Genomic DNA, 24,404 nt, shown 5'->3' with positions numbered 1-24,404 from the left:
CAAAGACGACCAGGTTTGTAGGTGAATTGGCTTGGAATAAGTGTAAATTGTCCCGTGTGTGTGTGTGTGTAGGATGGTGTTAATGTGCGGGGATCACTGGTCAGCGCAGACTCGGTGGGCCGAAGGGCCTGTTTCCACGCTGTTTCTCTAAACTCAACTAAACTAAACTTATGGTTAAATAGCTTTCAAGAGGTATACGACTGTGAAAACAAAATTCAGTAAAAAGACACAGAATAGCAAAGACAAGGGAATCACACTGCATCTTTCTTTCAGAGCAACGTACAGGTATGATGGGGCAAATGGCTTCCTTCTGGGCTGATAGCTTTGAAAGAGTAGTGTTTCAGCACAGCTTGAAGAGTTTACAAAGTGCTGTATGTAAAATGTACAGCAACCTTGAATAATGATGGGATGACCTCCAGCAGACCGTTAGAGAATTATCACCAGGTGAGCAATGATCTGTTTAGTTCTAGGCAGGTAGCATTGGTTGTCTGTTTTGTCGACTGGTAGGTCAGCAGAACAAATCCCGCTCAAGTTCATGTGCTAAAATGTAGAATCAACAATGGGATTGAACTTCATAACACAGATGGAACAAAGTGCACTCCCGTCATCTGATGCTTTGCTCATCCGATTCTGCGATTCCTGGCAACTCTCCCTATCAACACCAGCTTTCAGATTCCAGTTCCTGACACTAATTTTAAGCTGTGGCGCTGCAATTAAATGGAAATTCTTCCTTTGACTTAAAAAAAAAATTTGAATGGCCACTGTCACATCTCTCCTTGGAGCAGCGAGTGATGAATCGCTGCGTCTGTCTTGTGTTCAGCTCCAACTGGTTCAGATTACCAATTTTACCTCCATATTTAAAAAAAACAAAAGCCTTTGGAAGCTGTGTTTGAAGTCATGGGCTTGCCAAAAGGAACAATGTTGAGTCAAAGATTAGAATATTGCCGAATGTATATATGTATGAGATCAAAGTGAAAGAGTATTTTGGGAAATTTTCATTTGGGGTCAGATTGTACTGTTTCCTCTCCAAGCAAAGAAACATATATCGAAATAAAACAGTGCATAAGTGTCTTGCTTAATTTTATTTTTAGTGGTTGTATATTCCCCCACTTGATAGTTTGCCAAAGTTAGGATTAATCCTATCAAAACCAAAATGAAAATTGTTGCTGAATGTGGCTGAGAATGTTTCTGAAGTAGAGTTACCACCCACCCTTCAACTGATTGGCCCTGCCCACAGAGATCACAGGGAAATGTGATCTGAATCCCACTTTCTGTTTGTATTACAAAATGGTTGTTCGTTCTGGGTCTCTGATGTGTGGTGCAGCGGGCTTTTGTGGTTGTCAGGCAAGAGAGGGAGTAATTATTGTTCTTCTCTTAATATTCTGCCTCTTGCTGCAGTGTTGTCCCAGGGAGGCTTGGAAGCTATTCTCTAGTTATGAAACCATACACTCTTAGTTGGCAGTTCTACGGTGGAAAGCATTTATGTGGAATCTAATCTGGATTGCGTGCATGGGCATTTTCCATGAAAGGTGTAGGCATTAGATAGTGATCAGCAAGTACAACTAAATATCTATTTAAGGCACTTTTCAATGTAAAAGAGGATTAAAACTATCTCATGCAAGAGCAAAAATGTTAATGTCCATTGTTTTTGGCCGTGGAGCTTTGGTTAGGCTGCATTTGAAGTATTGTATGCAATTCTTAGGTAGACACAAAATGCTGGAGTAAACCCCTGTCCCACTTATGTGTCCTTTACGCGCGTTGAGCCTCAATGGTCTCGCGAAGGTCGCGCACGACTTCATTCGACCGCACAGTCGTCTGGAGCGCGTGACGTCATTTGAAGATGGACACAAAGTGCCGGAGTAACACAGCGGGACAGACAGCATCTCTGGAGAGAAGGAATGGGTGATGTTTTGGGTCGAGACCCTTCTTCAGACTGGTAACTTCATTACAGGAAGGATGTGAAGGTTTTGCAGAGGGTGCAGAACATATTTACCAGCATGCTGCCTGGCTTAGAGGGCATTAGCAATAAGAAGAGGTTGGACATACTTGGATAGTCAGAACCTATTTCTCATGGTGGATATGTTAAATACTGGAGGGTACAGGTAAGTCAAAGGGTGAAAGCTTAAAGGAGATGTGTGGGGGCAAGTTTATATTTACACGGAGTGTTAGGTGTCTGGGATACGCTGCCAGGGGTGGTGGTGGAAGCAGTTGTGATACTGACTTTCAAGAGACTTTTAGATAGATACATGAATGTGCAGGAAATGCAGGAATAATGGAACACTTGCAGGCGTTAGAGATTAGTTTAATTCAGCATCATGTGCGGCTCATATATTGTGGGCCGAAGGGCCTTCTCCTGAGCTGCACTGTTCCATGTACATGTAACAGGCCATTCAAATAGCCAGTGTAGGAAAGAACTGCAGATGCTGGTTTAAGATGGAACTGCAGATGCTGGAAAATCGAAGGTAGACAAAAGTGCTGGAGAAACTCAGCGGGTGCAGCAGCATCTATGGAGCGAAGGAAATAGGCAACGTTTTGGGCCGAAACCCTTCTTCAGACTGGTTCTTCAGTCTGAAGAAGGGTTTCGGCCCGAAACGTTGCCTATTTCTGTCGCTCCATAGATGCTGCTGCACCCGCTGAGTTTCTCCAGCACGTTTGTCTACCAAAGTACTGCAGATGCTGTTTAAATCGAAGGTAGACACAAAATGCTGGAGTTTGAAGAATGGTCTCAACCCGAAACGTCACCCATTACTTCTCTCCAGAGATGCTGCCTGTCCCACTGAGTTACTCCAGCATTTTGTGTCTACATTCAAATAGTCAGTGTTTCCTACGTGTAGAGAAATCCATGCTTTCTTCCCTTGTAGCTCATTCAACTCTTTTATAAAAACCTTAATTGACACCACCTCATACTGTGCCATTATGAATTCCAGACGATAACCACATGGTTAATAAAACTTTTCGCTCAGATTCTCCCGAGAACTTCTTGAATAAAGTAACGATGCTGCACATGTACTTTTGCGAGTTAGCCCCACGCACTCTGTGGAATGCCAAAAATAGGTTGAAATTTCATGCTTGGATCATTTCACTGCAACGCATTAGAGTAAATTGAAATGGGATATGCAGGTGCCCCTGGGATTGGGCTCCAGAAAAGCCAGTGTGCCATCGTATCTTGATGGGGAATGGGGCAGGAATTTGCAACAAACCCTGTGCTGTTGGGCTGAGGAATATTTGGTCATCCGGATGCCAACTGAAACAGCATTCTTAGCTGCCCCATCCCACGTTGCATTGTCAGTGCTGGGGTACTACTACGCTAGCAGTGTAAAGTGCCTTGCACTGGAAGCCGAGCTGATTGTGGTCGATCTTTCAGGCCGTAACATGTGCTGGAATAATTAATGGTGCACAGGTGATGGCAGCTGTTTTCAGTTTTCAGGATCAGATCCATGGACAGGTCATGTTGAAGTGTAATACCATGTTCCAGCTGCCAAGCACTGCATACTTGGATCAGTCAGGACCACATGAGCACCCTTCAATAAGACTTCAAGCAGGATTAGACTTTGTTATTCCACTCTAAATATAGCGTGATGTTAAAATTCTCTGAAGTATTTATCTTTGCAATCAGCAATAAAATATTTCAAAAATTTCGCTTTGTTAAATTTTTTATGCATTAGGTAATGAAATGAAGGCACTATTATAAGCCGCAGAAACTGCAGATTTAAAAATTTCACTAGTTTGTGCGCACTGCAGTTCATTTGTGTCAGAAAGGATTTGGATGATGGACTCTGGACAAATGAAATGGTAAGCTTAGAATCGGATCATTATGCCTCTCCATTTGCATAAGGTAAGATAGGACTGAGTAACACTATATGTTGGATGTCATTCAGATCTCATAGAGTTGTACAGTGTAGAAGCAGGCCATTCAGCCCACCATGTCCATGCCACCCTTTTTGCACATTGACTCTAATTCCATCTGTACTTCCATAACCTGCGTATTTAAGTGTCTGTTTAAATGCCTTTAAACATAGTAATCACATTTGATTCCACCAGCTCCGGTGGCAGAAATCAAGCACTTTCTGTGCAAACGAAAAGTACCCCTGACATGATGACATCCCCATTTAAAAACTCATTCCTGTCACATTAAGTCTCTGCCCCCTTTTTTGTAATATTTCTACCATTGGAAAAGGATTTTGACTACCTACCTGCTACCCGCATCTATGCCTCCGTAGTCTCATGTACCTCTATCTGGTCCCTCCCTCAGCCTCTTACATCTAAGGTAAACAAGTCCAGTCTATCCAAGATGGACACAAAATGCTGGAGTAACTCAGCGGGACAGGCAGCATCTCTGGATAGAAGGAATGGATGATGTTTCAGATCGAGACCCTAAGAAGGGTCTCGACCCGAAACGTCACCCATTCCTTCTATCCAGAGATGCTGCCTGTCCTGCTGAGTTACTCCAGCCTTTTGTGTCTATCTTCGGTATAAACCAGCACCTGCAGTTCCTTTCCACACATCTAGTCAATCCTAAAGTCCTCCATTCCAGGTGAATCTCCTCTGCACTTTCTCCAGTGCAATCATATCCTCGTCAGAGCTTTGGATGAAACCACTGGACAAGGATCGGTCAATGATGAATCTAGATTCCAGCAAATTGGCAAAATTCTGGTCGGGAAATTATGCAATGAGAAATAGTTATTACAACCAGGAATCCACTTTTAAAAGCGGTACTGAAAGCAATAATAATGTGTAAAGGGGAAATAAATGTAAACTTGAAAATTTACTAGGTGCTGTGGGGAAAGAGTTATCCAGTGGAGCCCACTACCAACCAGCCAACAGAGGCAGTGGGTTAAATGCCTCCCACCTGTGCTATATAATTCTATACTTTCTAAATAAATTAATAGTGTCAAGAGTGTTTAACTGCCATATGTACTAGCAATGGAACACTTAACCAGCTGTAGCTCAATAGGCCCATTAACATTAGGCGTGGGTTTTCTCCGAGATCTTCGGTTTCCTCCCACACTCGAAAGACTTACAGGTATGTAGGTAAATTGGCTTGGTAAATGTAAAAAATTGTCCCTTGTGTACGTAGGATAGTACTAATATGTGGGGATCGCTAGTCAATAGACAATAGGTGCAGGATTAGGCCATTTGGCCCTTCGAGCCAGCACCGCCATTCAATGTGATCATGGCTGATTATCCCCAATCAGTACCCCGTTCCTGCCTTCTCCCCATATCCCCTGACTCCGCTATTTTTAAGAGCCCTATCTAGCTCTCTCTTGAAAGCATCCAGAGAACCTGCCTCCACCGTCCTCTGAGGCAGAGAATTCCACAGACTCACCACTCTCTGTGAGAAAAAGTGTTTCCTCGTCTCCTTTCTAGCGCGGACCCGGTGGGCAGAAGGGCCTGTTTCCGCACTGTATCTCTAAACTCTAGACGACAGATGGCACAATGGGCTAAGTGTTCGGCTGGCAACCGTAAGGTAGCCGGTTCGAATCCCGCTTGGAGTGCATACTGTCGTTGTGTCCTTGGGCAAGACACTTCACCCACCTTTGCCTGTGTGTGAATGTGTGTGAGTGATTGGTGGTGGTCGGAGGGGCCGTAGGCGCAGATTGGCAGCCACGCTTCCGTCAGTCTGCCCCAGGGCAGCTGTGGCTACAGAAGTAGCTCACCACCACCGAGTGTGACTGAGGAGTGAATGAATAATGCAATGTAAAGCGCCTTGAGTATCTAGAAAGGCGCTATATAAATCCCATCCATTATTATTATTATTATTAAACTAAACTAAACACAATAACACATAAATATACAACAACTAATAATACAATAAATTAATAATCAGTAATACTTTGTATTATGGAGTTACAATTACTTCAGGAGGGGAGGGGAAAGTTGGGTTGGAGTTGAGTTTATTGTCACGTGTACCGAGGTATTGTGAAAAGCTTTTGTTGTGTGCTAACCAGTCAGCGGAAAGACAATGCATGATTACAATCGAGCCATCCACAGTGTACAGATACATGATAAAGGGAATAACATGGATAACGTTTAGTGCAAGATAACGGCCGATCAAAGATAATCTGAGGGTCTCCAATGAAGTAGTTCGTAGCTCAGGACTGCTCTCTCGTTCTTGCTAGGATGGTTCAGTTGCCTGTGAAGTCAAATGATAATAGATGAAGTGAAATACAAACTGCTGGAGTACCTCAGCGTGACAGGCAGCATCTCTGGGGGAAAGGAATGGGTGACGTTTCGGGTCGAGATTCTTCCTCAGACTGATTGTTCAGGATGATCTTCCTTTCAAGAATCACTCTGGCAGCTTGCTTTGAATCGGGAGGCTGCGTTTTTAAAAAAAAATATTCTGAAAACCAGGAGCATTGTTTATCTACAGAACTACCCACAGAACCTGGAAGCCAAAACACACCAGGTAAAGTTCACCTTTAGCCTCAAAGAGAGGATTAATGGTGTCTTGGCCCTTGTTGGAGAAAGAAAAGGAATTACAAAATTGACTTTTATGCCAAGGTAGACGAATTGAGAAAATAGTGTGATTTTCTCTGGATGGTGAAATAAAAAAGGGCTGATCTTCAGGGCAGGGCAGCTTTGGTGACAGCGTGGATCATTTATAACTGGCGCTTGAGGTGGTTTTCTCACTGCCTGGCTGATGTTTGCTGTGGGTAAAAATCCCACCTTCTGCTCTCCCCTCAGCCACAGTGCCGTGCTTTAGTGTGGAACTACAAGAGTCTCGAGCAAGCATGGGGTTTTTAAGCTGATTCGCCTGACATTTGTTTTCCTTTGCGACTGTTCTGCCTGTTGGGGACACATGTCACACGTGTGGAGATGCAGTCACCCTTCTCCGTGAGCCGTGGTCTCACTACGTGTCAGAGGGGCTGTTCTACTGTGGGTGCAACACAGTGTCCTATTCTTCCCCACATCCTTAACCCTCCCCATTCATCCAACCATCCCTCTCACACCCCCACTCCCACTCTACAACCTCCCCCCCTCCCTCCCAACCAACCACCCCAACACACAGCCCCCTTACCCCCTCCCTCCCAAACAACCCACTCACGTCCAACACCTCCTGTTCAAAGCACAACGATCCCTCTTCTGTCTAACTGAAAAAGCACAGACTTTTTGCAGAGAGCCTCTCTCGCTCTCTCTCGCCCGACTTGTTGGTGTGTGTCTCTTTCTTCTCCTCGTCTTCTCTCCTGCCTCTATCTCTCTCTCTGCCTCTATCTCTCCCTCTGTCTCTCTCCCTGCCTCTATCTCTCTCTCTGCCTCTATCTCTCTCTCTCTGTCTGTCTGTCTCCCTCTGTCACTCTCTCTCTCTCTCTCTCTCTGCCTCTCTCTGTCCAGGAGCCAGGACCGAACCTGGAATCACTGGTTCTGTGCGGCCCGGGCAACGACAGGTTAAATCCCCAAAGCGATCAGGAGAGCTGAACGAATCCACTCCACTCCCCCCTCCTTCCCGAAGCGCCGAGCAGTATCTGTGGCGTTCCACAACGTTGCTGGCTCACTGTAATCCCTCTGCTAACACACACACACACACACACACACTGTAACGCCGGTCGGGCAGGCAGGCAGGAAATCACAGAAGCTGGCAAATCCCTAGCACCGCTCGACAGGTGGGTGAAGCGACTGTGTGTGTGTGTGTGTGTGTTGAGCTGGGAGGCAACATTCACAGCCTCCCTCCCTCCCGGACGGGCTGATGACATCGACAGAGTTCTCGTGTTACAATTTTGTTTTTCCTGTTCCCAAAGTTTACACGGTAACCTGCCTGCCCCTCCACAACACTCCGCTCTCTGTCCAATGGATTTGATACCAGCCAGTGAGCGCTAGGATCCCAAACACAAGGTCGGTGCAAACTTTACCACCGCGAAGGTTTCCTTCTTGAGGATGTTCTGAGCACCTAAAGAAAGGTGTGTGTGTGTGTGTGTGCAGGGGGGTGGTAGAGAGGGGGCTGGTGGAGGATTGAGGGGGGGGGGGAGTGGAGACCAGGGTGAGAGTATTGGGAGGGGGGTCGGTGACGCTGCCGAGAAAGGAGATGTAGATAACGTGTGTTTCCAGGCTGCATGTTTACTGACTGGCCGCGTTTCAAGTCTCGGAGTGCCGAGACTGTTCTGTTTTCGATCAGTCTGGGAATCGGAGCAGTGTCTGAAGGCTGCTTCTTGGCCCCGGTCTGTCAGAAGACGAAGAGTTTTGCTGATATTTTTCCAGCTGCTGTGCCAAATACAAATGTAAAGGCTGGGGAGGGAGGGAGTAAGAGGAGAGAGAGAGAGTTGTAACGCCGTGGAGCGAGCGAGGATCTCATCTCTTGCTTCGGATTGTTTTAATTCCCAAACATCCAACATGTGTGTGGAACGTGCAAATTAAAATGAATGTTTATTGGGTATCCGGATGGTGGGAAAAGTGGGGCAGCAGAGAAGTTTAATGTGCCTTACTTGATTGAATTGAGGTATGCATGATAGAAGGCTCGTTAGATTGTTTTGCCCGAGATGGTTCACTAATGGATCCCTTTTCAAGCTGCTTTAAATGTGATATTTGAGGGTCACCACACTAATGGTTAATGAAGCCCTTGTCCCACATGTTTGGCCCCAGTCCTAGTATATGTGGATGTAATGGTATGTTTAAAAAAAAAGTGTAAATTAGAACCTGGGCTTTGTTAAGACTCCATGCAGGGAACAGATAGAAGAGAACAGTTTTCTTGTAATCAGTCTCGGTAAACATGGCAAGCTGATCTGCAGTTGAAAGACTTGCTGCTTGGTGCGAAACTGGTTGCGTACATATATAATTCTGGAAGAAAACAGCAATAATCTAATTCCCGTACAAACGCAATGTAGGTTGTGTTTTGATGATGTTCAGAATGTATGTTTTGGCTCTGCAAGGACTTGATTCACTGGCCTGTCCCAAGATTGTTACTCACAACGTTACATGAGGAGAAGTAAAGGAATATGTGTTGGATGTTCACGTTTTTGGTCTGCAAGACATATTTATCTGGAAGTCATTGAACTAACGGTTAGAGACTCTGTCGTGGGTCGACTGTGTCAGCGAGGGTTGATTTTGTGACTCAGAAGATTGTGGAGTCTCACCAGAGCAAGGATTCCCAACCTGGGGTCAATTTCACCTACCCAGGGGGTAAATTTGTTGATTCTGGATTTGTACATATTTTTTCTCATTGACTGACTGTTTGGTTCTAGTTCAGGCACATATCTGTTCATCATTAGTTGTTCATAAATAAGTGGAATAACATTGTTGTGTGCTATTAAAGTTGCTTGGGGTAAATGGGACGGAAAAGGTTGGGAACCCCTGCACTAGACGCTCAAGCGCATATCTAGGCTTTCTCCAATGGAGAGGCAGAACTACAGCTTTGAAGGTATTAAAGTGAAGCCCTACATATATGGTCCAAAATGAGCATTAAATAACACCATTTTGAAGAAAAGGAAGGATGATATTCCAGTGTCCAGAGCAATATTTATCCTTGGGTCAATATGACAAAAAACACTTATCTGGTCATTATCACTGGCTATTTGTGGGAGCTTGCAGTGTGCAACTCAGTTCTCACACTTCCTGCATGACAACAGTGGCAACACTTCAGAAGCCGTCTGGCTGACAACAACTTAGGGATACCTTAAGTTTCTGATTTGTGCTCTAAACATGCAAGTCTCCCTTTTTCGCTCTTTCATGTATGGAATAAGGTATTGTGCAAACCATCTTTCTATGTTTGACCATTCTATAGCGATTCTGTTGCATTGGTTATATTACACAAATCTGTCCAAACTGTCCTACAGGTTTTATGATCTCATTGTTCTTTACATTGTTGGATAAGATCAAAGCCAGAAAGGTCATAAACGTGAACATTGCTCTGCTCGTTTAGCGCTTCTCAACTGGAGTGATAAAACTCGTCCAAAAGAAAGAAAGCTTGTTAGATGATTTAGCCCGATCAAACTCCCCCGACTATGGGCAAGGCCAGGGCCAGGCCTGAGAGTTTCTTTGTGAGCAATCAGTCCGGTGATTAGTTCATTCAATGGGCTTGCAAATAAAGGGTAGTCCACTGGTCAGGTATCACAGAGGGAATGTCACCTGTGAAACACAACACATTTCAGGAACAAAGTGGTAAAGTCGGTGAGAAATAAAACAGTGGGGAAAATGCAAGTGAATAAATGGTGGTGAGATCAAAAGTTGGCCAAACTCTGCACATATTTTCTCAATGTTATTAATGGAGAAAATAGTTTAAATTACATTGATTTCATAATTCGTTTTTTATGTTTATATCTGTCATCTCTGTAGAGTATATGGACATACTGATCTGTTCTGTATTCATGCCTACTATATTCTGTTGTGCTGAAGCAAAGCAAGAATTCCATTGTCCTATCTGGGACACATGGCAATAAACTCTCTTGAATCTTGAATCTTACCATTATTCAATTTTTAAACTAAAATAAGTTATTAAAAGAATACACATTTTGGTTATGTACATGTCAACACTCGTTTAAGTCATGAGAACGTGGACACGTGATTGAATAAGCTGTGTCTGAGGAATCTCCAAGTGCAAAGGGAACTGACAGAATTTAAACACACACAAATGTGCATTTCATTGCAAAGCAGCTTATTCACCTAGGACCGTGCAATCTGATAGGGCCAGGACCTGCTGGTTTCGTGTGGACTGAGTCAGATGGAAACATGGAAAATAGGTGTAGGAGTAGGCCATTCGGCCCTTCGAGCTAGCATTGCCATTTAATATGATCATGGCTGATCATCCAGAATCAGTACCCTGTTCCTGCTTTCTCCCCATATCCCTTGATTCCGTCAGCCCGAGGATATATCTAACTCTCTTGAATACATCCAGATGAATTGCGATCGTCCCACCCATGCGCTAATTATTAATAGTGCATGTATTTTGTGGTGGAGTTGCTAAAATTCTTGTTACCGAGGATTATCTAATCCCAAGAGAAGGGTTCTGACCCGAAACGTCACCTATTCTTTTTGTCCAGAGATGCTGCCTGACCCGCTGAGTTACTCCAGCATTTGGTGTCGATCGTATCATCCCAATCTCTGAACACTGGTTATGCAACCTTCAAAACAAGCCAAGGAAATGCTGCTTACAAATGCTGCTTAACTCTGCGGATGGCTATAAATTGAGCCGTAATTGAAATGTGTTTGTTGATAAATTACCCCCTGATTGCAGGGCCTTACATTGCCCAGGTTCTTCCAATCTCTTCATTTGTAGAACAAGAAACTGCAGATGTTGGTTTATGGAAAAAAAGCAAAGTGCTGGAGTAACTCAGCGGGTCAGGCAGCATCCCTTGCTCTCTCTTTTGTTTGAGCTAAATTAACCTTCATGATCCAAGTCAGTTATAAATCGGGGGACTGTAATAACATCAGTCCTGGTACATCACATATCCGGTGCCACAGAACCATTAACCCAGACTAATTTGTAGCCCTGCTACAGTTGGCCATCTGCAAAAACTGAAATCTAAAGTAACTTATTGTGGTATTTATTCTAGTTTCTGTTCTTAATCAGTTCTTGTATTTTTGGAATTGTGTTTCATAGCATTTTAGCAATGTTCTAATATCAAAATACAGTTCAGCCTTACTTTTTGAGACATTATTTGGGTTAGGATGTATGCTAAGTCCAAGAAAACTACAAGCCAGCCATCCACCTTCTGTAAATCCCAGGGCCTAATTTGTGCACTCCCTGTAAAAATGGGATGTGAGGCCTTTGTTTGAAATGTTCCATGGCCAACAAGTCTTGTCAGGGTTCCAAGTTTAGTATTTCTATTTCTCTCTGTCTCTCTCCAATGTCTGATAAGGCTGTTTCCTTGTTTCCTGAAAAAGTGCTGGAGCATGAATCCTATGCTTTGAGCAGAATGTTGACAGAATATTCTATTAAACTCGGATTACCGAGTGCCAGCTTTTAAAAAAAGAATAAACATCAGTTCACTCGAGTTCAGCAGACAACTTTGTAGTTGGTTATGAGTGATTTTTTTTTTTTAAAGGAAAGCTCAACTTTGATATGTTTGGGTAATTTATGATTTATTTTAGAAGAAGGGGCAAACTTTAAAAAAATATTACTGGGGTCCACATCTGGAAGTAATTTTCTGTATTCCAAAAGGATTACCACATGCTCTGTGATGAATTGGATTTGACCGATTCTTTGGACTGGCAGGTTTGAATAATGTTAAGAGAGAAAAGTATTTACTGTTTTTAATGGCTTTGAACTGTACTCGGAGATCCAAGCCAGAGTGAATTTATCACTGCTGTGGTACATTTATAATTCACATCGAACTTTATTCGTGCCTCAGACAATGCAGTGCATGTTTCCCATTCAAACAGGGCAGATTTTAGTGGAAGTTGTTAACCCTTTAATGCCAAAGATTGCTTGTAAAGCCTAAATCTTGTACATTTTCTGCTCCTCGGCCTTTTTTGTTTGCGAAAAGAAGACGTTGTATATTTTAGTTTTATTGTTCAGCGGGAGAGATCGTTGAATGAGGGTGAATGGGGAAAGAATCGCAAGTGACATGAGATTAATACATTTTACCCTTTGTGTCGATAGAGTGCGGAATTCGTCATCTGGGAAGTGGTGGAGGCAGATTCAGTTGTTGTGTTGAAAAATAAACTGGACATGTGTCAGAAAGGAAAGAATTTGCAAGGCTATGGGGAGAGGTCAAGGGAGTAGGCTTAGTTGGATTTGGTATGGATTAGATAGTCCAAATTCCAGCCTGTGTAGGAGGGAATTGCAGATGCTGGTTTAAACCGAAGATAGACACAAAAAAGCTGGAGTAACTCAGCGGGACAGGCAGCATCTCTGGAGAGAAGGAATGGGTGCCGTTTCTTCAGACTGAAGAAGGGTCTTGACCCGAAATGTCACCCATTCGTTCTCTCCAGAGATGCTGCCTGGCCCGCTGGGTTATTCCAGCATTTTGTGTCTATCTCCAAACTGGAGCCTCCTAGGCTGGAACCATTCTGATTCTGAGATCAATATGTTGTTACGGTGAATGATGGAATGGTTGGCTGTGAAATTGCCTTGCTACCTGCAGCACCACAGTCCTCTGTGCCATTGTTGGTGCTCTAGTAGAGGACTGGAGCTGACTCTCAGACAGACCACAGAAGAAGTGGAGGCGTGCATGTGAGTCTGACATTCAAGAATGAAGAATGCTTCATGTCATACGTACCGAAAAATGGAACAATTACATTTATTGTTACAACACCGTAACCAGTCTGTAAACATTAGTACTCATCGATAAAAGAATAAAGGGGACAATAATCACTAAATTTAAAAAATAATAATGTTACAGCAATGAAAGGCCAAAATGCAACTAAAACAGTTCATAGTTTAGTTGGTGTTTGTGGAAGTTGGGAAGAAGCTAACCAGGGCAGGACCAACACGGTGAATGGCAGGGCTCTGGGGAGTGTTGGAGAGCAGAAGGATTAGGAATGCAAGTACATTGAAAGTGGCGTCAGATAAATAGAGTGGTCTAAAAGGCTTTTGGCACATTGGCCTTCATCAGTCTGGAATATAGAAGTTGGGACTTTATGTGACCATTGGACAAGACATTGGTGAGGCCATATTTTAGAGTATTGTGTTCATTTTTCATCTCCCAGTTATAGGAAAGATGCTATTAAGCTGGAAAGGGTGCAGAGAAGATTTACAAGGATGTTGCTAGAACGAGGACCTGAGCTACAGGGAGAGATTGAGCAGGCGAGGAGTTTATTCTCTGGAGCTCAGGAGGAGGAAGAGGAGGATGGTGGATGATCTTATAGGGGTGTATAAGATAATGAGAATAGATAGGGTCTTTTATCCAGAGTAGGGGAATCAAGAAACAGATCATAGTTCTAAGGCTAGGGGGGTGGAATAATTTAATAGGAGCCTGAGGGACAACTTTTTTTGCACAATGGGAGATAAGTATATGGAATGAGCTGCAAGAGGAGGAAGTTGGGGCAAGAGTCAAGAGTTTTATTGTCATATGTCCCGGATGGGACAATGACATTCTTACTTGCTGCAGCACAACAGAATATGTGAATATGTAAACATAGTACATAACGGAGGAAGAGAAAAAAAAGAGAAAAAGTTCAATAAGTAACAAATATAGTGCAATAATAATATAGTCTTTTGCAGTTCAGAGCTCAGAGCTTATTCGTTGTTGTGTTTAATAGCCCGATGGCTGTAGGGAAGATACTATCTGTAGGTACTATCACAACATTTAAAAAACATTGATAGGATAGGTTTGGAAGGATAAGGGCCAAATACAGGCAGCTGGGACTAGTGAAGATGGGATATGTTGATTGGTGTGAACAAGTTGGGCTGAAGGGGCTGTTTCCACGCTGTATAACTCTAAGACTCTATGAAATGTTCCTGAACCTGGGAAGTAACCGTTTTCAGACTCCAATAACTGCTTCCTGATGGCAGGCGTGGCCAGGGTGGTGTGGGTCCCTGATGATGCTGGCTGCCTTTTTGAGGCTGTGCCTCCGATAGATCCCTTCAATGGTGGGGAGGTCAGTACCTCTAGTTTCCCTCTCCCCTGACTCTCCGTCGGAAGAAGGGTCTCGATCTGAAACATCACCTATTCCTTCTCTCCAGAGATGCTGCCTCACCTGCTGAGTTACTCCAGCATTTTGTGTCTGTCTTGGGTCAGTGCCTGTGATGATAGACTTGGCAGTGTGCACCACCCTTTGCAATCTCCGTCGTTCATTGGGTTTGAGTTGCCGAACCAGGGCGTGATGTAAACAGTTAATATGCTCTCTAACATACACATGTAGAAATGCAAGAGAGCATTTGTCAACCTACCTAATCTCCTCCTCATATTGCCTTGCACTCAGCATGGTGAGTGGTGAACACACAATTGGGTTTCCTGGGAGCGACTTTGAGAGATGCTTCTCTTGCTTTGGGGAAAAGGACCAAGGACATTGTGGAAGATTTTATCGTGGGTGTGCAAATACCTAGTAAACTGACTATCACTGATTACCCCCTCCTCCCACCCCTCTCAAAAGAAAGGTTTGCCTGGAAGTCTTTTTTTTTTCCTTTCACATCCAAGTTAGGGAAAAGAATGAAGTCCTAAGAATATATATCTTTTAAATGATTCAACCAGTGTGGCATGGATTGTTTTTGCATTTTCCCAAGGTGGATATTTTTCACTCACACAGGTTTGCCAAGTGCATGTGAAAATGAGCTATAGCACTAATTGATCTTAAAATTCGTGCCACGAGCCAAAAATTAATTTCAGCTTGTCCCTCAATGTGCTGCCTGCGGCAATTGGTTTCCTCTCTGTGTAGCATAGGAATAGAGTGTGTGTTTGTGTATGTACATGTTTATAGATGCGTATGTGTATATATACACGAGTATGTATATAAGTGTGTGTATATGTATGTGCATACATATACACATATATGTACACATATATTTACACACACATACATGCATACGCACATACATAAATACACACACACACACATATGTATTTTGTGTGTTTGTGTGTGTATATATATATATAATATATATATATATTATATATATATATGTAAATATAAAAAAGCTATGGTGAAGATAGACACAAAATGCTGGAGTAACTCAGCGGGACAGGCAGCATCTCTGAAGGGAAGGAATGGTAGGGTCGAGTCGAGACCCTCCATACGATGGTGTGTCAGTTGAAAAAAGTTGAAGTAGGATTGATTCACTGAATTGCTACCTGATTATTTACCAAAGGATGAAACTTTTGGATGTTTGAAATTAAGGAATAATATATCGCACGACACTAGACTACTTTATTTTAACAGTGTTATAGCTTTGTCAATTGCTCCTTAGTATCTGCTAAGCACCAGTCAAAGTGGTTGTGAGCATTGTGTATGTTCATAGCAGCCAGAAGATCTGCCTTGTGGGAATATGTTAAAGTAGATTTTACAGATTTAATTGATATCAAAAAAGTAAACATTAAAAGAAATGGCATTCCAAGTTCAATTTCTGCCCAATATGCTTAGAATCGTCGAAACTAGCTGCACAGAAATGGGCCCACCTCGTCCATGCTGACTGTTATGCCTACCTGTGCTAAGTCCATTCACCTGCATTAGGCCCATATCCCTCCACTCCTTTCCTATCTAAAGACCGGTCCAAATTTCTCTTAAACATTGTACTAATATCTGTCTCCGCCACCTCCTCTGGCAGCTTGTTCCAGATAACCATAACACCGTGCAGAAACTGTCATCCCTCAGATCGCCTTTAAATATTTCCTCTTTCACTTTAAACCTGTGTCCTCTAGTTCGAGATTCTCCTGCTCAGTGAGAACACGTTCCAGTGAGAATAAACCCAGCCTATCCTATTTCTCTTTAAGACTACAGCCCTTCACCCCAGGCAGCATCCTGGTGAATCTTCACTGCACTCTTGCCAATGCTACCAGATCCTTCATGTAGGCAGACAACAATTTCCCTCCGGGGATGAATAAAGGTTTACCGTATCGTATGTAGTGTAGCTACCGGAACTGTGCATAGCGCGCCAAGCATGGTCCAGCTAATGTTTTAGTGCAACTGCAACATGACGTCCCAACTGTTCTACTCAATGCCTTGACCCGTGAAGGCAAACACATTACACTATCTACATGACTCGCTACTTCCAGCGAGCTGTGGACAGGCATCCCCAAGGTCCCTCCACATCGTTGCTACAAAGGTCACTGCCATTTACTGTAAATGTCCTTCCAGAAGTCGACTTCCCAAAATGTATTACTTTACACTTGTCTGGATTAAATTCCACCTGCCGCCGCCAAATGACCAGTTGATCTATGTGCCGCAGTATCCTGAGACAACCCACGTCGTGCTTTGGATGGGCTGAAATTTATAATGAGTGAAGAATGAATTACACTAGAGTGCAACCACATTTTAGAAGATAAATGATCCAATACTTTAATTGCCTTGTCTTCATTAAATAGATGAATAAGTTGCCCCGTGCAATCATACACCTCAATCCCAACAATCAAGTTTGAATCCTTGCAGAGAAACAGGCAAACTCAAAGTCAATGATCATGGGACATTATTCCTCACTTTCCTATCTGCTGGAAGAGAATGGTTATGTCTTCAAATGTCAAAGAGATTCAGGTGCAAATGGACATTGTCTCGTGGCTGCTCTTTCTGGCGGAGGTGAAATAGTTTAGGAAATTCTGTTTAAAATTAAGTAAATTACAGGCTCATCCTGTGATAGTGGCTCGGAAGAAGGAATGTCTGGGTAATTGAGTGCAAATGACATTGAGTTGGCTTTGTCAAAAGCTGCGGATAAGACTAAGTCCAGACCCTGCTTTTGTTTGAACTAAATGTTTAGGAAGGAACTGCAGATGCTGGTTTACACCAAAGGTCGACACAGGATGCTGGAGTAACTCATCAGATCAGGCAGCGTCTTGAGAAAAGGAACAGGTGACTTTTCGGGTCAGTTTGAAGAAGCGTCTCAGCGTGAAATGTCACCTATTCCTTTTCTCCAGAGATGCTGCCTGCCCCGCTGAGTTATTCCAGCATTTTGTGTCTGTATCTTTTTGATTGAACTAATGTGGGCAAAGCTAAGCCAACTCTACTTTCAAACAAAATGCAAAAAAAAAAAATGGAAGCAGACCAAATATTTTAATAATGCTGCCCTCGGGTCTTCTCTTGGAGAATTCACAAGGACTTATCTTTCAACATCTTAATCCAGGAAATAGGCACATTCTGGGCTGAACAGAGGGATCCTTGGAAAAGCTTTCTAACCATTATATCGAATAAGTAAAATAAACTTGCCTCTGGGACATATTAGGGCTATTATTTACCTAACAGTCTCAACACATTGATTTGCTATTGCTTTATTGTTTTAGTCTTGGTATATTAATATGTGGATCATTAGTTGAGGTACCAACCTTTGAGGTTGTAACTTAATATACTCGCAGGGATGTGCAAGTAGTAAAATTGCTTTGGTGCCACATAAGATTAAATCTTACTGTTGAAAATTAATTTTTGTGTGCAAATGTGTTTGAATAGGCATTGTGCAATGCTGTATATTAGTTCAGTTGAGTTATACGGCAATAATAATATGTAGGGAGGAACTGCAGATGCTGGTTTAAACGGAAGATAGACACAAAAGACACGGCAGTAATAATATCCATCCTTGGATCTATAAAGGGAGCAGGTGGATCAATGGGTGGCTGGAAAGAAATATGGATGCTTTCCTTTGTTAGTCACAGCATAGAACGCAAGGGCAGGGGCATAATGCTAGAACTGCATGAAATTCTCAGTCACAGCTTGAGTGCTGTGAAAACATTTGATCACCACATTTTACAGGAAATATGTGATTGTACTCGAGAGGGTGCAGAGTAGATTTATGAGGATGTTCCCAGCACTGCAAACATTCTCTCACCATGAGGAAAGATTGGATAAGTTGGGGTTATTTTCTGTGGAACAGATGATTCTGAGTGAAAACATAATTGAGTTTTACAAGCTAACTAGATGGACTGTATAGGAGAATCCCTAAGCAGAGAGGTCAAAAACCAGAGGGAATAACTATGAAGTAATGGTAAAAGCATTGGATGTGAGATGTTTTTCTTTTGCTAGTGGATCTGGAACTTGTTCTCTGAAAGGATCATGGAGGCAGGAACTTTTCTCAATTTTAGGCAGTATGTACCTGTCCACTTGATCAACCAAGACCTGCAAGCTCCTACATCTAGTAAGGGAAAGTAATGGCCTTGTTCTGTGTCGTAAAATTTTCTGTGAATATGTACGTTTTGGAGAGGAATAGTAATAACAATGCATAAAGTTTGTAGAAAGAATAAAAAGATTTTACGATAAACAAATATAATCAGCAACAATAGTACTCTTCTTCAGACACAGGAGTCTGAAACGTCACATACCCATGTCATCTAGAGATACTGCCTGACCCCCTGAGTTACTCCAGCACATTGTGTTTCACTTAAAATTGCAACATTTATAGTTCTATGTGTCTCCAACACTAGGTGTGTAAGAAGGAACTGCAGATGCTGGTTTATACCAAAGGTAGATACAAAATGCTGCAGTAACTAAGCAAGACAGGCAGCATCTCTGGGGAGAAGGAATGGATGACATTTCGGGTCTCATTATTTTGTGTGTATCTCTCCAATACTACTTCAGTAGTGGCGATGAGACTGCGTTATATTGAACGGGAAGATGTAAGGTTTGGACTATTCTCTAGGTCAGATGATCTGATGCATCAGAACAAAGCCTCTGCACCATAACCATCCACATAAACAGCAGCATTAACTTCTCAATATAAATCTATGCACCAAGGAGTTGTCTGTATTTGAATACTGTAAATCTTTAATGAATACCAAGACATCTTTGATGTTGGTTGGGAACTCAGTATGTACACGCCCTGATCTCAAGTTGCGCATATTTTCTAGCATCTTTTGGGGAGGCTTGTGATCTAGTTTTCTCATCATCTTGTGCACATCAAATATCAAAGCTTTGTAAATTAAAAAAAGAATCTCCAGATGATGCGTGTACTTTCTGTTGGAAATGTCAAGCAAAATACAGCCCAAAGTTGAAAAAATGAAGTGCAAAGCCTACTTCTGGCTTGTTGCCACTTCTCCCTGGGATCAATTTGGGATTGGAATTTATATTCATGTTATAGAAGTTACTTTGGAGAAGGGACATTATGGACTGCCAAAAATGTATTTTGATAGAAATCATGTATTGCATTTACACTAGTTCTGGAGCAACTCCAGTGCATCGCTAGGTATTGCTGAAGACAGGATTGAACTTGGCTGGATTTACGGAGCTTGGCTTAAGCAGTGATCTTGTATCGGTACACATTGCCATTGTATGCCCGTATAAGGCTCAAGTTGAAGCATAAAACAAACTGCTAGAGGAACTCAGCTGGTCAGGCAGCATCCGTGGAGGGAATGGATGGACGATGCTGTGGGTCAGGAACCTTCTGTCAGCGGGGAGAAGGTTGGAAAAGAGTGGTGTGGGAAGGGCAAAACCTGGCAAGTGATCGTTGGGTAAAGGTGGAGGGTAGGGTAACTGGCAGATGGATGGAGTAAGTGATAAGGGCTGGAGGTGTAAAAGAGACAAACGGGTGTCAGATATGGAAAGGTGAGGAGGAATGAAATGTAAAGCTGGAGGGAGGTGAGCGTGGAGGGAGCATGGAAGGGGACAGGCAATGGGGGAAAGAGGGTGGTGGGGGGGGGGGGGCAAATATGCTCTGGTTTACCTTGTGAGATGAAAACAAATGGACTATTCGGTTTACGTAGACAAAAATGCTGGAGAAACTCAGCGGGTGAGGCAGCATCTATGGAGCGAAGGAAATAGGCAACGTTTCGGGCCGAAACCCTAGTTCAGACTAGGATTACAGTAAGTACTGTGTGCTCGCACCAAACTCTGAGATGAAACATCTTGGTATAAAACTGGTATTAGGTACAATTCTCAACGTCAGGAAGTCCGCAAATTCTTTATAGCCAATGAATCCCTTTTGAAGAAAGGGACACAATCAGTCTGAAGAAGCATCCCAACCCAAAACATCATCTATCTATGTTCTCCAGATATGCTGCCTGACCTGCTGAGTTACTCTAGCACTTAATGTTCTTCTATGTCAACCAGTATCGGTAGTTCCTTGTTTCTATAATTCCCTTTGAGCTATAGTCGTTATTGTGATGCAGAAACGCACCAGTTAATTTTCATAAAACTTACTCCCACGACATACACGAGCCTGAAGAAGGGTCTCGGTCTGAAAAGTCGCCAATTCCTTTCCTCATTGTTTCCCTGTGGCAAAGGCTTTTAGCACATTGGCATTCATCAGTCTGAAGTCAGCATGTAGAAGTTGGGAGGTCATGTTGCAGTTATATAACACTTTGGTGAGGCAGTGTAGAGTATTGTGTTCAGTTCTGGGCACCATATTATAGGAAAGATGTTGTTAAGTTGGAAAAGATTTATAGGGATGTTGGCCAGGACTCACAGGTTTGAGCAAAAGGGAGGGGTTGAGCAGGCTGGGATTCTATTCCCTGGAGTGCTGGAGGATGAGGGGTGATCTTATAGAGGTGTATAAAATCAAGAGAGGAATAGATCGGGTGGACGCACAGAATCTCTTGCCCAGAATAGAGGAATCAAGAACCAGAGGGTATAGGTTTAAAGTGAAGGGGGGAAAATTTCATGGGTGACCCTCATGACTGAGGGTAACTGTTTCACGCAAAGGGTGGTGGGTGTATGGAACGAGCTGCCAGAGGAGGTAGTTGAGGCAGGGACTATAACTATGTTTATGAGGCAATTAGACAGGTACATGGATAGGACAGGTTTAGAGGGCTATAGGTCAAATGCAGGCAAGTGGGACTAGTGTAGCTGGGACATGTTGGATGGTGTGTTTCCACGTTGTTTAACTATGACTGCTTGCTTCATTCTCTGGGTGAGATTGGGTTGTGGAACAGATGTCTTTATTGATGGCTTCCCATTCTACTGGGTAATTTAAGGTGGTTTATCCAACTGGATCTCCCAGCTTTGAGGTCATACCTTGCCCAGCTGCCATGCTGGGGATTAGGAATTGTGGAAAATGAAGAATACAAATTGTTATCTGTTGGGGCACGTGTTATTTTCACAACATGTTGCATAATTTCCTTTAAGTGAGAACGGAAACCTGTGTCTCGAACTCTGATCTCCACTTGTCACGACAACCTGTAAAATGGAGGGCCAATCAATTGTACAATAATTTCCCTCATATACATGGTGACATATTCATCGTGTTGATATGAGAACTTGATGGATGATAAAAAAACATCAACACATCATTAATCCGTTACTTGCCTCTGTGTCAGAACACATCCTTGCACTGGTTCAGAGGCAGCTGTGTTAGCTTTCCTTGATTGCAGCATTCAATAAGGTGATTTCATTCATGAGATCCATCCACCTTAAACACAGGAAGCACTTGAATAACTGTGATAAATGCCCCTGCCCGTGTCCACTATTTACTTCCGCAAGCCAACATGGTTTTGATCATTCGTCGTTCTCAAAGCCGATGTCAGAAGCCACAAACCAAATGTTTGTTTGCTCTCCCGATCATCAAAGCGCAGATTTTTGCAAAAATGTCCTGAATAGCCAGCCAAGTTGATTGCTCGTGCGAATGTCCGACTTGCTCTTCTGCAGTGTGAACACGACGGGTGGGGGCGAACGATGTTAGAATTTGAGATAGTTATCACCTTCTCATGGTGGCATTTTGACCAAGCAACATTTTAATTGATTCCATGTGGAAATCACAGCATGAATGAAAATTGACGATTTTACAATCTCCAAAGTCTAAATCTTCATTTCTTCAGCTGCTTTACTAATTTAATGATCAGATACATTGCTCCAGTGTAATGTTGAGTCAGACAGATCAAGAGGTCCCAGGCTTGATCTCCAATGTGCACTGAATTAGATGACATCATCTGAGGCAGTGATTTGGGATGTTGCAGTTTTGTCTTGGATCCCTCTGGTCTGAGCAGGAGAAAGAAAATCAACCATAACTTCCTCTTATTTTCCCCTTTCTGGAAAACCTACCCAGAGATCACTAATAATGAGAAGTTATCTCTGTTCTGTACCTCTAAAATGTCTAAATATACTTTGCAACCGGCAACATTAACTAAACCGTAAAGAATTTATTTCAGACTCATTCAGTATGCCAGATTTGATGGATATTTTTTTACGGGAGATGACTTTGGCACTGCAATGAGGCATGTTGATTTGGATGGGGAACGGGGACTTTATTGGCTTGGTTGAATGCAGACATTTGCTGCAAGCTGGTCAGGTCATATTTCCTACTTTAGACAGTACCACACTTTGAAAGTATTCCCTTTGCCGTAAAGCCATGCGGGTGGAGTATGGGAGATTCCAAGACCAGGAAAGGCTTTGTCAAGAGTGTATTATTGTCATATGTCCCAGATAGAACAATGAAATTCTTACTTGCAGCAGCACAGTAGAATATGTAAAGATAGTATACTGTAAACAATATAATAAATGGGGGGGGGAAAAAGTTCGCTCTTTCGTTCCTTTCACTTAAGAAATTGGTGCTGGAACTCAATGCTGGGAGGTTATCCTACAATGTCACAAACTAAAGCTTTATTAGGGAAAATAATACTTTTATTAGCCATTTTTCTGCCTTATAATGACTGTATTTGCGTACAAGAGTAAAGATGACTTGCTATAATTGTATAAACACAATGTTGACACAACATGTGGAATATTATATCCAATTGTTGCCTCCAAACTTAATATTGGCTACAGAGGGAGTGTAAACAAGGAAGATGTTCACTCTGGATGAGAAGCCTGGTCTGCAACTTGGGGTCGTAGTCTCAAAGGAAGGGGTTGGCAAATGTCTGCACTTGGAGCATGGTGTGTTTTGGGGATTCTCCGCTCCCAACGTTCTCACCGTGAACTGCGTGGGTTTTCTCAGAGATCTTCGTTTTCCTCCCACACTCCAAAGACGTACAGGTTTCTAGGTTAATTGGATGGATGAATTGGCTTGATAAAATTTTTTTTTAAATTGTCCAAGTTGGCGATATGCAGAGTACTGCCCTGCCGACTACAAAATTCAGAAGGTTCAGAAGGTAAAAGATCATCATTCTGAATTGCGTGTGCACTTGCTGGAAATAAAGTTGGAAACAATTCCATGTCCTATATTTTGGGTTACTCCACTATTGTTATAGATTTCCAAGTAAATTAAGGCAATAGCCAAGTGGTGCAAATTGCAAGAGCGACATCTGGAGATGATCTTATAGAAGGTTTCGACCTCCATAGGAAAATAAATCACACTTTCCAGATAAATCATCTGGCAAAAAGGTGTTATCTCAATGTAGCATGAGATGCAGGCCTTTGTGCAGTGTCCGAGTGAAACTATTCTACTGCCGATTATTTTTAGTGCCAGTGGCATTCGGATGAACATGGCACTGATGCGTGCGATGGTGTAGAGATGTTACAAAGTTATTCAATAATTGCTACAGGTTAGTTTATAGATACAGCGCGGAAAAAGACCCTTCGGCCCACCGAATCTGTGCCAACCAGCAATCCCCGCACACTAACACTATCCTACACACACTAGGGACAATTTACAATGTACCATACCAATTAGCCGACAACCTGTACATCTTTGGAGCGTGGGAGGAAACCGGAGAAAACCCTTGCAGGTCACGGGGAGAATTTGAGTCCAAGAGTAAAGATGACTTGTTATAATTGTATAAGCACCATGTTGACACAACATGTGGAATATTATATCCAATTGTTGCCTCCAAACTTAATATTGGCTACAGAGGGAGTGTAAACAAGGAAGATGTTCACTCTGGATGAGGAGTCTGGTCTGCAACTAAGGGTGGTAGTCTCAAAGGAAGGGGTGAACTATTTTTAATTGAAGCGGTGGGGGGGGGGGCAAATGTCTGCACTTGGAGCACGGCGTGTTTTGGGGATTCTCGGCTCCAGCATAATAGTTTTAACTTAAC

The 24,404-nt window shown here is 42.8% G+C and overlaps 1 protein-coding gene across 6 annotated transcripts in view; it reads left to right on the top strand.

Annotated features, from left to right (window-relative positions):
• Positions 1–24,404, top strand: part of rara (retinoic acid receptor alpha) — a 541,920-nt gene that overhangs the window by 238,921 nt on the left and 278,595 nt on the right. Inside the window, exon 1 of one of the 6 annotated variants that reach the window (XM_033035046.1) lies at positions 7,409–7,830. The exons of the other annotated variants lie outside the window; for them this stretch is intronic. The gene's annotated coding sequence lies outside the window, so the exon portion shown is untranslated. Of the gene's footprint in view, positions 1–7,408; positions 7,831–24,404 lie in introns of those variants that run through there. 6 annotated transcript variants of the gene reach the window in all.

Source organism: Amblyraja radiata, chromosome 16 (genome assembly GCF_010909765.2).
Source record: "Amblyraja radiata isolate CabotCenter1 chromosome 16, sAmbRad1.1.pri, whole genome shotgun sequence".
Lineage (NCBI taxonomy): Eukaryota > Metazoa > Chordata > Chondrichthyes > Rajiformes > Rajidae > Amblyraja > Amblyraja radiata.
This window is presented reverse-complemented; position numbering and strand designations above follow the sequence as displayed.